Source organism: Meriones unguiculatus, chromosome 16 (genome assembly GCF_030254825.1).
Source record: "Meriones unguiculatus strain TT.TT164.6M chromosome 16, Bangor_MerUng_6.1, whole genome shotgun sequence".
Taxonomy (NCBI): domain Eukaryota; kingdom Metazoa; phylum Chordata; class Mammalia; order Rodentia; family Muridae; genus Meriones; species Meriones unguiculatus.
Genome location: NC_083363.1, coordinates 33,032,200 through 33,045,771, shown reverse-complemented (window position 1 = coordinate 33,045,771; position 13,572 = coordinate 33,032,200). Strand labels below are relative to the sequence as shown.

At 41.7% G+C, this 13,572-nt stretch overlaps 1 pseudogene; it reads right to left on the bottom strand.

The window, feature by feature from the left end:
- Positions 1 to 236: 236 nt before the first annotated feature.
- Positions 237 to 2,192, bottom strand: LOC110554618 (cyclin-dependent kinase 2-associated protein 1-like; annotated as a pseudogene).
- Between the last annotated feature and the right edge of the window lie 11,380 nt (positions 2,193 to 13,572).

Here is a 13,572-nt window from a genome sequence, read left to right as displayed (position 1 = left end):
TATTTGGGGGCAAACAATAGCTAACTCTAGCTCTGAAGTGGCTTCACAAACATCTTTCAAATGCTTGGAAAGAAAAGAGCTGAGTCATTCCTAGCTACTTAAAATGCACATGATCAGAAACTGCAAAATGCCTTCCCAATCTTTTGAGTGTGCATTCAGAGCTTAATGATTGCTGTAGAAGAACTACTGCCATTTTGAATGAAGCCTCTCATCTCCATGGAGTAGCAAAATGAGCCTCAGACCAGCCAGGGCAAGGACATGGCATTATGTTCCATTTCAGCTAAACACTCCCAAACCAGGCTTCCAGAATGAGTGATGCCTCGTTTTAGTCTCTCCACGCCGCTCTTGCTCCCTGCATACATGGGTCTGATCTCTTTCCCCAACCCTTCAATGATGGCCAGCAGTTCTGCATGTTTACTCTGGGGAACCTGGCTATTTCCAGTTCCCTGGGTGGAGCCTATTGATGGAGGCCAATAGTCACTCAGCAGCTGACGATATTGAGAGGAGGTCACCAGTGGACATTTCCGGTGTTGAGGTCAGTGACGGGCATGTCCATGGTCAAATTTGGCTTGTGCAACATCCCCGAGGGTGGCAAGTGTGCCCGCTGGGCAAAGCCAGACCAGGCCACAAGCATGGTGGTGGCAGCAAGGCCAAGGCCCAGGCTGGGGGGGGGCACCTGTCTGAGCTCCCCCGGGTGCCCACACACTTTTTGTTGTTGCCAGCTGGGGCCATGCCAGCAAATATGGCTGTCACTCACCCTGCTGTGGCCACAAACTTTGAGTTCAGCCACTGCTGGGCCTGGACCTGACCGGGATGGGGTAGTAGGCGTGGAGGAGCAGCTCCTCCCATGGCCACACCGCTGCCCGCAACTTGCCCAGGTTGTCTCTCTTGAAAGATATATATACCCATCATTGGTACATGAATTCCTTCATTCATACCCTGTCTTAGGTTGAAAATTCTTCAGAGAAATCTTACCTGTCCTTGACTACCAACCTCTGCTAGGGTTTAATCTTATGAAGATCAGCTTTAACATTCTAAAAGGCCATGCTGAAGGTTTTAATTATCACTGGTAGGAGACATGCTCCTAATAAGAGTAATAAGCCAAGTCCTATAACACTCCATAAAAGTGACTTAAAAGATGACCCTTATCCAAATACCAAGCCTGAGAAACATTCACAGGAACCATAATAAAATGCCATCAAACAGTCAGACCTTATTGCCCATTTGAAAGCTTAGTTAGTTTACATTGGTGGCAAGAAACATTAAAGTTTGAATCTTGCATTAAAACGTTAACATTTCCAAACAAAGCATAAGGAGAATATACATAGGCAGTTACAAGGCCTCCCAAGAGTTTCTGTGGCAAGCTTCTAAATATAGGTCTGCTGAGAACCAGAATCAGACCAAAGTCCCATAGTCAGTCCTTTTTTCCATGCTTCCTGATTTTGTTGAGAATTGTCCTGATTACCAGACCAATCAAGGCCAGTCACCTTGTATGTAAGAGGTTTCTCTGTTCAACATCTTCTCCCAGGAGCAGAATGAAACAAATGTGGGTCAGGAGCATAAGCTCAATACAGCTCTCTGTTCACCATCAGGACAGAATTCACCATGGTCAGCAGCAGGAACATCCTCCTCCCGGGGAAAAACTCCTGCAAACCGTACCAGCCTTTCTGGGATCCACCTGGCTCCTTCTGAGTCCTGTGAAAAAACACAAACATGCCCTCTTCCCCATATTAATACAGGGTTGGGGCCCTGCCACATTCCAGTGATGGATCTTTCCATTTTACTTGGGAATGATTATTTTTGGCATTAGGGTGCCACAATCGATCAGCCACAGAACAGCCTTGTATATCCACATTCAAAAATATTTAAAATAAAAAGAGCATGGTTAATGTAATTCTGTGGTGTTTGGGGCTATAACTTGCCCTTTTTAATTTTTTGCAATTGGCTCTTAAGAGATCCATGGGCACGTTCCATAATTCCTTGACCTTGAAGATTATATGGAACACCTGTTTTATGATTTATATTCATTTGCGCACAAAACACTGAAAAGCGTGACTAATATATGCAGTGCCATTATCAGTCTTTACAATGGAAGGAATACCAATTGTAGCAAAACAATTTTAAGCAATGACTTATAACAAGTTTGGTGGCTTCTCCTGCTAAGGGAGTTGCCATGATAAATCCTGAAAAAGTATCAGTTGTTACATGAACATATTTTAGTTTTCCAAATTCTGGGATATGATTTATGTCTATTTGCCACAAATAATTGGATTGAGGTACATTAAAATGTTAAGGACAAGAAGGACATAATCTCTTACATTTTGTCTAGCAGCTTCTTTGGTAATATTAAATTGCTTTTTTACGCTCTGACTATTTTGATGATGTAAAGCATGAGATTGTTGAGCCAATTCTTGTTGAGTTAATCCAACCAAGCATGTGGCTTATCTGCTAAATCATTCCCTAATGTTAGAGGCCCAGGAAGTCCTGGATGACATCTAATATGCCCTTATATAACAAGGCTGCACAGGACTCTGGATATTTTGTTATATCTCTCTAAATAAATCTTGTTTATTGCCTGTGTCAACATATGTTACAGTCTCTAGGACTTGCAAAGCCTTAGCAATATAACGGCCATCAGTGTACAAGTTGAAAGGGGTGGAAGCCATATTTTTAAAGACTGCTGCTACAGCTCGTAATTCTACAACTTGAGCTGAGGCTGGCAGTGTTTGTAAAACAAAAGTTTGTCCTGCAATACATATATAGACAGCTTTTCCATTGGAAGATCCATCTGTGAATACTGTTGGAACTTGAGGTAATGGCTCTTGTTTAATTATTTTAGGGAATACATGCTCATTGACAAATTGAAGTAATTTATCTTTTGGATAATGATTGTCAATACATCCTAAATAATGACCAAAAGCTATGGCCCAACAATCTGCATTTTGAAATAACCAGTCTACTTGTGGTTTGGTAAAAGGAACTCCAATTAAGGAGGGCTCTCTACCAAAATACTTGCAAGATTCTATGCGAGCCATTTGAACTAAACTAGCCACAGCTTCATAATATGGTGTTAGAACTCGCACAGGAGAAACAGGCAAGTGCAACCATAATAATGGTCCTTCTTGCCACAATACAGCATTTGGAGTATGAACAATAGCCAAAAAATATGCATCCCATTCTTTTGAATAATCTCTATATTGAACATGTTGTCTTTCAATAGCTAATTCTATTTTTTGCAAAGCATCCTGAGCTTCTTTGGTAAGTTCCCTTTTTGACAAAGGATCAGCCTCTCCTTTTAAAATGTCAAAAAGTGATTTCAGCTCTCCTGTAGTTTACTTCAAATGGGGTCTAAGCCAATTTATATCACCTAACAACTTTTGAAAATCATTTAAAGTTTTTAGGTTGTCTTTCTTTAATTGAATTTTCTGAAGCATAATAGTCTGAGGGTATAATTTATGTCCCAAATACAAACAAGGTGGCTCTGTCTGCACTTTTTCTGGTGCAACTACTAAACCTTGATCCTTCAAAGCTTGTTGTAAGTATGCAAAAGCACTTAATAAAATCCCTTCATTATTATGAGCCAATAAAATGTCATCCATATAATGAATAATATACACAGAAGAATATGCTTGTCTAGTTTTAAAAACAGCTTGTGCCACAAATTTTTGACATAAGGTTGGACTATTTGCTATACCTTCAGGTAATACAAGCCAATGATATGTCTTCACAGATTCTTTAAAATTTACTGATAGCATGCTAAAAGCAAATCTTTTACAGTCTTAAGGAGCAAGAGGGATAGTATAAAAACAATCTTTCAAATCTAGTATAATCTCAAAAGTATCTCTAGGAATAAAATAAGGGGTAAGTAATCCAGGTTGCAAGACCCCCCTTAACTCCATGATCTCGTTTACTTTTTTGAAATCTTGTAAAAGTCTCCATTTTTTTTTATTTCTTTTTTTTATAACAAAAATAGGGGAGTTCCAAGGTGAGTTTGATGAAGCAATATGGCCACTATCAAGCTGTTCCAGTACTAACTGCTGGGCGACTTTAATTTTCTCAAGGGAAAGAGGCAACTGATCCACCCACACAGGAATACCTGCTCTCCATGTTATTGGATCTGCATGGGGTTGTTCAGTGACATCCCCTCAAAATGACCCAACCCCTTTTTAAAATTTCTTGGGGTAGGTATTAGTGGCTGAGCTACTCCTTGTCCAAATTTTCCTAATCCTGAATTTGGTAAATATCCTTGATTAAGCATTTGATTGGTAACTATATTACTAGGACTATAAAGATACACTCCCGAGTTACTCATCACATCTCTAACCTACAGATTAACAGGAAGGCCAGGAACAATATAGGGTTTGAAGATTCCCTCATGTCCTTCCTCATCCTTCCAAGTTAATTCATCACTACTTTGCTCAGGACATCGGCTTTGTCCTATCCCTTGTAATTGTGTAACAGAGATTGTTTAGGCCAATGCATAGGCCATTGATCAGCAGTTAAGACAGACATCAGCTCCTGTATCCAATAACCCTGTAAATTTTCTTCCATTAATTTGTAACACTAGTTCAAGCTGATTGGAACCAATAGCTTGTATCCAATAAGTATCAGAGGATCTAAAACCTGTTCTCGCCTATCCTTCTTACTTGCATTTTTGTCTGAATTTGGGGAAGCAATATTAATTGGGCTAATCTTTGACTTGTTTTATTACAGATATTCCATTTGGAGAGTGTCATAATTTTTATTTCCCTTTCATAATCCACATCAATTACCCCAGGAGCTACTAAAATTCTCTGCATTACTTCTTCCTAGTAATAATCCCATAGCACCCCTAGGTGGTAATAGACTATAAACTCCTGTAGGTAGGGCCTGTGCCCCCATTTCAGGAATTAATACTGTGTAGGTGGAGGAATTGAGGTCCAGTCCTACGCTCCCTGTGGTTGCTCTGCAGAGGTCCTGAATGGCTTTCCTTGCTGAGGGACAAAGTTCTGTAGCACCCCATAACATTGGAGGGCCTGAGGCTGGCCCCTTTTCCAGTTTCCCTGCATTAAAGGTTTCCTGCAGCATCTCTTTTAGACTTACATTCATTAGCCCAATGATTTTCTCTTTTACATAGACCAGGTTCCTTTTGACTCCCTTCTTTCTTACCAGCATTAGGACAATTTTTTCTTTGATGTCCCATTTGCCCACAATCATAACAACTTCCAGATACTCCATTCTTTGGGACTTTCTGTTGTTGAAATAATACCTCTTTAATAGTCTTCCCTTGTCAGGTGGCAGCCATGGCCACTCCTTGAGTATAAGACAGCCCAATGTCAGAAAATAACCTAATATAGTCAGAAATATTTTCTTTCTTCCTAAAGGTCTCAAAGCCGCTTAAGAGGCACTGTTAGCATTTTTCATAGGTCACTTGTTTTACTACTAATAATCCAGAATCTGTAGCACCTTCAAGTCTGCTTGCTACTTGCATTAATCTTGCTACAAAAATCTTGAAATAATTCATCAGGTCCCTGAAAGATTTTAGACAAATCCTCCACTTTTCTACCTGTTTGTGAAAGTTTATTCCAGCCTTTTCAGGCAGCAGCATTTACTTGAGCATAAACAGCCACATCAAAATCCAGTTGCTGTCCTGTTTCCCTGTAGATTCCTTCCCCAGCAAGCAGGTCATAAGTTATAGGAACTCCTTGAGCTCGATTGAGTTCAGCTGTGACTTGACAATGCTCTGCAAATTCTGACTTCCATAATAAATGATCTCCTCGTGATAAACATGCTCTTGTTAATTGCTTCCACTCCCCTGGGCAGAGGGCCTCAGAAGACAAGGGTTCTTACAGAGCTTGAGTAAAAGGGGCTGTAGGACCATATTGAGCACATACAATTTTCAATTCTTTTAATTGTTTAAAAGGTATAAGTGCATAGATTCTCACCATATTATCCTGTCCATCAGGTTGCTCTAGAACTGGAAAACCATAAAACTCATAAAACTTCTCCTTTCTGCCTAGCTTGTTGTAAAGAAGCTTATAAAGGGGATACAGTTACTTGCACAGTGGACAAAGGAAAAGGTCCCCTTGTCTTTTGAGCTACTATAACTGTAGCCATCCCAGGAAAAGCGTCCAAGCCTACAACTAATGAGTGAGTTGGAGTCTGGGCCAGTCCTCATTTGCCTCATTTTCCCTAGTAATTAATGCTCCAATTTTTCTGTTTATTTCCTCCAAGCCCAATTCCAACTTTTTTTATTTCTTTTTGCCAATGCTTAAGTTTTCTTTTAACACTCTTAGCCTGAATCAGAGGGTATCTCTCAGAATAATATTTAGCTACTTCTCCCTCTAACTCTGCAACCTCATCAGGATATAAGTCATCCTCAAAGTCTTCTTCTAACAAGAAATTATCATCAGGAGGGACATATAACTCTTCTAGAGGAGCCTAGAGTTTAATTTCATTTTGTCTTGAAGCCTCCCATTTTTCTATCCTCTTTCTCTATAAGCCTGAAAGTGTCACTTTCTCAGTTCCATGCCACATATACAGACTATCTCTAATTAAATTCCACACAAAAAACAGGAGGGTATTGCCTTGTCCTAATTTTACTCTTGAATTTTACTCACTGTACCCTATTTACTTTATGAGCCGAGCTCACCAACACCCATGGTGTCCTTCACTGCTTCCCTGTATCTCAAGTCCCTGTTTGGGAGTCAAACTGCTGGAGCCCGCCAGCAGAGACAAATAGTTCTTGAGTCAGGAGTGAGGATTGAGAGAAAATTAATAAACCAACACACTACACATGGGATCTGTGTGAGAGGGCTTCCAGTAGAGAGCAGCTGTCCCGGTTTATTCCAATAATCTCTTTTCAGAGTCAGAGCAGAGCACCTCAGTACAATGAATGGGGAAGTTCATGGAGAAGTCAAACTTGTTTACCTCAGCCTCCTGTCTGTGTGATCCTCACACAAACAAAAGGTGTGAACTCGACAAGACATCCCACCTGCTGTCTCAAACAAAAGGAGGTTGAGTTGGCAAAACATCCTGCTTATCACTGACTCCAGGCGAAGGCCAGGTGTGCTGAGAGCTCAATGACAGAGCAGCCTGACACACCAGCGGCTCTCCACACCTGAACCTGGGCTGGACAGTGACTAGCTTTGGCCAATGAGAAGCAGCAGACAGTCTAGCATGCCTTCAGCACTCTCATCCGGCGGAGTCCCATACATGGCTGCTTGCCTTGTGAACTCAGGCTACTACAGTGTACAGAAACCCAGCCCAGCTTGGTGGTGGGGAGAGACAACCAGCAGGCAAATCACAGCCCACTCTAGTCCATATCCATGAGCATCAGGCTAGGACCAGCACGACTGATCTGCTGCACTTCCTTTGGAATGGGATCTAGAGGGCCTGCCCAGCCAGTCAGCAGAATCCTTGTCTGAACACACTCCTGTCATTCAAGCTGCTGGGCTTGGGGCGAATCCTAGGGGATAGCTCACAGGGTCGGGTCTTCTTTGAGGCTCAGCCTTGGCTCCTTGCACAAGCTGTGGGGAGATGCCCAGCTTTTCCCCCAAGACATCTTTTCACAAATCTTCTCTTGCTTTAACTCCATGTTTCAGTCCTTGTCTTTTCGCTAGGACAAAATACCTGACAGAACAAGGAAGGAAAGATTGGTTTTGGTGAACATTTTCAGGGGGCTTGAGTTATGGTCTCTTGGCTCAGTCTTTCTGGTCCTGGAGTACAGCATGAGATACATGAAGCAGAGGAAAGGCCTTATAGCCTGGGGCCAAGAAAAGACAAAAAGTATCTCTATTTCCTTCAAACACTTCCAGCCTTTCACCACCTTCCAAAATGCCTTCTTGTTACCACTCATCAGTCAGAGAGTCCCAGGGCCAATCATCTCTGCAGACACACCCAGACACCTGGGGAAGGCTTCCCAATCCCGGGGCATCTGTCAATCAAGAGAAGTTGACAATATTAACTACAAAACTCTGTTTCCATTGATCTTTAAGCCACCTAAGCGTCAGCTAACTTGGGCTTTATGACTGAAATTCTGTTACCATGACACTGACTCCAACTCAATGTGCCACCACCTCTGTGTGTGCTCACTTCAGTGTACAGTGACATCTCACTTGTGAGTGCCCAGACTTTGTCCTCCTTGCAGTCATCTTAACTCCTGGGCCTGTTACCTAGAGTAGCCATTGGATGCTGGGAAACCCACTCATCTCTTTTGATGCCAGAAGCCAGGCTCCCTCCTCTTCACGGTGGCTGCTCCTGCTGCTTCAGGCAGGAGTCAGCACCCTGGTGTGGGTAGGTCAGCTAACAGCTGAGTGCACCAGGGCCCAACACCACCACCAGAGCCCCGAGTTCATGACCCTCCTGCAGTGTTTCTTTGTTCTCATCTCATTATCACGGCTGTGCATGGTGCCTTTCTCAGGATCAAGAACCCCACGGCCCTGTAACCTCAGGCAGTCAAAGGCATACACACAAGCTCAGTTTGAAAATTTCCTTGAGAAATCTAGACCAATCCTTTACTTGAAAATCTCTCAAAGGCAAGGCAAAGCCCAGACACTCTTCAGTAAACAATAAACAAGCTGCCTGAGAAGGAAAAATCACAGCCTATTTATTTGAATTTGTTATTGTTATAAGGATTTATGGTCTACTTATCATCATGAAAAGTGGTTATCTGGAGGCAACTGAATCAATAAGAAAGGCGTAGCATTTAATTTTCCCGACAACATTCTCTTTAATCCAATCTGACGCCACACGCACAAAAAGTATCCGCTAGAATTTCCTGGCTCTGGAAAATTCCTAATTCTCAGATGGCAGCTGCCAGAAAAGCTAATTAATTCAGAATGACTGCTGGCCTTCATTTTTATTTAGGTTTTAAATAATGAATGAGGGCAGGAAAGCGACGACAGCTGCGCAGCGTGGACGAAGAGCCCACCAGTCCCACCCGCTGAGACCGCGCCCTCATCTCACAGCGACTTCAGCAAGGTGGTGTGAAAGACTGCCAGGAGCCTATCTAGACGGGGAGACCCCGCTTCCCAAGGAACAGCGAGACCAGCCTTCGGATGCAAGCCGCAAGAGGTTTATTTTGATACACGGGTACCCGGGGCGACCAAGCCTATCGGAGGACTTGCGCGCCTCTCGGTTAGGGTGACGGGTTTTTATAGGGCTCCGGAGCAGGAGGCGCGGTTACAGAAGCGAGAAGCAGTTACAGGGTTCTGATTGGGTGGTTTGAACAAAGCCGTAGTTAAGTCACGTACCCAGAACAGGGAAGGCGGGAAGGCAGATTGTGAGCCAAGTCACGTACCCCCCCGGAACTGGAAGGCGGGAAAGAATGCAGCGAGGTAGCTCTTGCTATACCACGCCTACTCTACATAGTGTTAACGATCGCTGCTATCTTTTGGTCTTTCATTTCCCCCTTTCCTATGATCATTTGAAGACCCAATCTTGGGTCTTCCAGATATGACCCCTTGTATCTTATAGATTATTTTTTATAATGGGATCTGGGGTCCCTTCAGGGTGGATATAGGGGTAGTAAGCCAAGGAGATTACAGGATCTCTCGAGGCTTTTAGCCCAGTTGCTGCAATATTAGTGTCCATTTCAGCTAAGCAGATGTCCAAGACAATAGCTAATGCCAGGGAGCCCCTTTTGACTTAGCATTTCAGCCTGCTAGGGGGGATTTGGGCGTAGATCCGTCTTCTGGAGCTTCTTCGAGCTGACCATTGGACAGTAGGCATCAGGGGCTAGGAAGGCTGAAATGCCAGTCAAAGGCTGGGCAATGGGGAAGTCCCAAGCATCTGGTTCGTTGATCCACCCGAAGAGGCAGGGAGCAATCATGTCAGTTTCCAGGAAGTCCAGATCTCAGCTTGCAGTCCACAGCTGATCCCAGACAGAGTTAAACAGGTGAAGATCTGCTGAGACAAATTCAGACTGGAGACAGGAGTTAAAATTTATCTATTAAATGGGAAAGATCAGGGAAAATCTCATCTGCAATCCTTTTGAGCTATGCCAGATCCAGGTCACATCCCTGAAACTCATGTGAAATTTTAGTACACAAAAGGAAATATACATAATTTTAAATACTCAGAAAAGTAACATATCAGCAAATCAAACATTTTGAGAGGAACAGGTAAAACTGCATCCCACTGAATGAGTATCAGTTAGCTGTTTGTTTTATAACCTTTATACACAACCTAAGTGTGTCCACAGTAACATTTTTTTTGTGGGCATAGCTGTTTGTAATTAGTCACGAATGAAGCTTGGCCATTTTTATACACTCAGCATATACTTTTAGTTTTCACTTTTACTTTATGTTTACACTGGAAAGTTAGGCAGAAATACATTACTGGCTTTTAGTGCTAAACCCTGGATGCTTGGACTTTCCTTAACAAAGCAACTAGAAGGAATAGGTTTAGGATATTTCTGTGTCAAAATCTACCCCAGAAATGGCAGATATTAAGAATACCATACTAAAAGCTATGACTTTTGGGTCAGATACACACATTAAACAGATGTTTTTAAAATAACGAGAAGCACCTTTAGTCTATCTTTAGAAGCCAACAAAGGAAATTAAAATCTTAACCTGGTGACTGAATAATAAGCAGTTATTGCTCCATCAACTTATCAGAACTCTATTGATCAATGTCAACACTCTGAACTTTTAAAATTTTATAAAATAAGCACAACAGTAGCAAAGGGGGGAGAAATTTATAATATTTCCCATTTTTAATCTGCTTTAAAATATTTTTATCTCTTTATAATTTATAATTATATACCTAAAAAAAACTACTTAGACTCTCCAATCTTTTGTATTTATCAACCCTGAAACATTTTTTTAAACTAAATAATAACACTCTAGATTTTTACAACCTAAACTCCTGTATTCTCAGACCCTATATAAGCTCCACTTATTTATCTTAAGACATGAGTCCTGTGAGCAAGGCAAACCTGTCTTTTTTTCTAAATAAGGTATCTAGTACTCTGTGGTTCTAGCCAATGAGCTGATCAATAAGCTAACAGTCGATCTAATTGTCTTTTCTCTAGCTGCAAAGCTACCGTAAGCTTAGCATAGCCGTCAAGGTGTTCAGAGACCTGAGAAGGATAAATTATAAGCTAAATAAATACCAATCCATGTGCCAATCAAAATGACAGGGATGACTAGTTAGCCCATTACCTAGGCAGTGTCCCTGGCTCCTGTGTTCAGCATCCTGAACAGACGCAGTTCTGCCAGGCACATAAGATGAGAGACTGTTTCTGTGGAGAAAGAAACGAGAGAATGGCCTCACCTCGCCCTTAGCAACGTGAAACATTGACTCCAGGTGTCCACAGTTTTGGCTGGGCCTTAGCAGTGGGCCAGTTGAGGCAATATTGCCCAGTGGTTAGCATACCACAATCCAGAGTAGCATTCATCTGTCGTTGTGCCCAAATCTTCTCGGAGACCTTGGGGGACCTACTGCCAGGATTGCGGGACTTCCTGTCACAATAAGCTTACACATGTTAAAATGCCTAATTCAGATTTCTGACAAGCTTGAGGGCCAGCATATCCGAGTTACTCTGTTTTTATCATCTGCTCTAAACTGTGTCCTATAAAACAGAATGCTATGATCTCTCATTCTAGCATATTTTCGAGATGCATGTCCTAGAAGTATATATTTTAAGACAAATAGATAAGAGACTAGGTAAGGCTCAACTGCAGTATTTAGCATAACTTTAAATCTGTTCTTTCTGAACTAAAATCAAAGCAAACCTTTTAATCGGATACAGTTTATAGAGAGGCTAGCTAATCTTGCTGCTCCTACCACTTGCATTAAAATTGAACATTAAAAAGCTTTGCATTTAGCACTAATGACTAAACATATCTCCGGACCAGCATGGCGGCTGGCCATGTGTACCCGAACTGAGCTGGAATCCCTAAACAACATGGCAGCCAAACTACAGCTTCACGCGCTCTCTATTGCTGAACCATCATGGCGGCTGGCCACGTGTAACTGAACTCAGCTGGAAGTCTTAAACAAATATGGCAGCCAAACTACAGCTTTACGAGCTCTCCATTGCTGAACCATCATGGCGGCTGGCCATGTGCTAGCATTAGCACAGGCTGTGACTGACAATACCAAACATGGCCATTAGGTGCTGATGATACAGCAAACACTTCGGAGCTTCCATAATCCCCCACAACCAAAAGTTCCCAGTAATCGAACAAGCTTTAGAACCAACTGCATAACAGAACAATTTTAAACTGTAATTATTTTAGCCATACCAAACCTATCAGCTAGAATTTTTTCTTAAAAGAGCATAAAAAAAAACATTTTGTAATGAGGAATCACCAGCCTTTTAAATGAAGTATAACATTTTAAAATACAGTTTTTCTTTAAATCATATTAACTCTCTGGCTTTTTTATAACACATCCACTAACCTTCTGCGACATGCTATATACATTCAGATTTCTAGCTTTTCTTTTCTGGCTTAACCAGACATGCTTACTTTTTTGCTCTCGCTCTCTTTCTTGCTTTTCAGAAAAACTCTCACTAAAATCCTTTCCATTCTGACATGATCCTGCTGAAGCCCAGAGTCTACGTACGATTTGCTTTTTATAGGCAAAGCAAAAGCAAGTTACATTACTATAAAGAGGAGTTCTGAAACTGCCAAATTTTTTTTTTTAAGATAATTTTCCTGCATCTGATAACATAAAGGTAACAACCAAACTCTAAGGAACTTAGAACAAGCTTTAAGGAACTCGGTGAAACTTCCCCTTTTCTTTGTCTCAAGATAAAGAACAGGGTGTAAACATGTTTTTTATAAACAAAGCAGCTTATCAAACAAACAGCTCTCCATAAGATACATTTCAAAAACTGCAATTTTCTCAGTCATTGTCATACCCAAATGTCTGATAAACTTTAAACAATTTTTTAAAACCCGTTTTTGCAATATTAAAACAAAGTACCTCTTTTGTAGAAGTCACAAGGCATAAACATAATCTTTAAAATTAAAACCAGATTTTAAAACCAGAATTTACCAGTGCAAGCAATTTAATTTTTAAAACCAATACCAATTTAAAATAAGCTATCCTTTTAACCTAGAAGGAAATGAGAATTATTTGACCAAGGTTTTTCTTTTTCTTTTTTATCCATACCAAGATGGCGGTTACATTATAAAATCACATGGTGAAGTCAAGATGGCGGCGAGACACTGAGACACTTTAGACCACGTGGCAGCCTATACAATATGCACTTATGGATCTAATAAGGCGCATAGGCACACATTTTAAACAAATTTCGTAAGGCCTTTCAGAACAGAAAACAAAAGGTAGACAGACAAACAACACTCACTACACTTATGACAAAAATCAGGCAGACAGAAGACACAAACCGCGCGGTACGAGATCAGCGCCAAAGCGAACACAAACATTCAGATGGAGACCTTGTCGGAGGTCCGGTTCCTCCGTCTCCCAGATGAAGCACGTAGCCTTCTCTCAGGGGCGTCGCCCCAAAGAGTCCCACTCGGCTCGTGTTTCCAGACAGAAGGGAACCCAAGAAGGGTTACCCTTACCAGGCACTCCTGAGACGTCTCCCAGGAGGCACGGAAAAGAAGTCCGAGC